The sequence below is a fragment of the Benincasa hispida genome, chromosome 1 (assembly GCF_009727055.1).
Source record: "Benincasa hispida cultivar B227 chromosome 1, ASM972705v1, whole genome shotgun sequence".
Classification (NCBI taxonomy): domain Eukaryota; kingdom Viridiplantae; phylum Streptophyta; class Magnoliopsida; order Cucurbitales; family Cucurbitaceae; genus Benincasa; species Benincasa hispida.
In genome coordinates this window covers 32,768,241-32,769,501 of record NC_052349.1, presented here as the reverse complement: position 1 = coordinate 32,769,501, position 1,261 = coordinate 32,768,241, and positions in this window count along the sequence as shown.

Sequence of the window (1,261 nt, the reverse complement as noted above, 5' to 3'; positions counted from 1 at the left end):
ATGTTCATCTCTATTGGGGGCAACACAATGGGTTGAAGATGTTCATCCCTCGTAGGGAGCCAGTACAGAAAATAAAAGGCACACACTTGGAATGCGCTTCGCTTCCTCTTTAAAATCAAACTTAGATGCTCCTCCATCTTCAAGTTCAGAGGCTTCGTCGATGCTCTTCAATCTTCAAGTTCAGAGGCTTCATTGATGCTCTTCCATCTTCAAGTTTAGAGGCTTTATCGATGTTTCATCTTCATGCTTCATCAAACTCAAATGCGAAGAATTTGTCGATGCTTTGTCAAACTCAAGTGCGAAGGTCTCATCGATGCTTCTCCATATTTAAGTTCAAAGGCTTCATCGATGCTTCATCTTCATGCTTCATTAAACTCAAATGCAAAGAATTTGTCGATGCTTTGTCAAACTCAAGTGTGAAGGTCTCGCCGATGCTTCTCTATATTTAAGTTCAAAGGCTTCATCGACGCTTCTCCATCTTTAATTTCAAAGGCTTCGTTGATGCCTCTCCATCTTTAAGTTCAAGATTGGCATGCATGGCCCCACTTCCATCTTCAAGTTAAAGGTCGGTGTGCATGACTCCGCTCCATCTTCAAGTTCAAGGTCAGTGTGCATGGCTTGGCTCCATCTTCAATGAATCAGTCTATAAAATCATGACGCAGCTTCGCTTCATCTCCAAACTAATGACGCAGCTTCACTTCATCTTCAAAGTCATGGCGTGGCTTCGTTTCATCTCCAAACTAATGACGCGGATTCGCTTCATCTCCAAGTCATGGCGTGGCTTCGTTTCATCTCTAAACTAATGATGCGACTTCACTCCATCTTCAAAGTCGTGGTGCGGTTTCGTTTCCTCTCCAAAATATTGGTACAACTTCACCTCTTCTCCAAAATTTGTGTAGCTTCACTTCTTCTCCAAAAATGTGGGTGTGGTTCCACCTCATATGCGAGATCAAGTTTGGTTTGTCTAGCTCTACCTCATATGCGAGGACGACTCTAGTCCATCCAACTCCACCTCATATGCGAGGACAACTCCGGTCCATCTGGCTCCGCCTTGTACGCGAGATCGACTCTAGCCAACCTGACTCCGTTCAAAATCTTGATGGCACATTCTTCTCATCTTCAAGGTTTGATGGCATATCCGCCTCATCTTCAAATACTCAATGGCATATTTCCCTTATCTTCAAATTTTGATCAAGGAGTAACATAACAAGGCAAACCTTTCTAGGATCCTCCCTAGGATGATCGAATGGGAGAGTTGTAT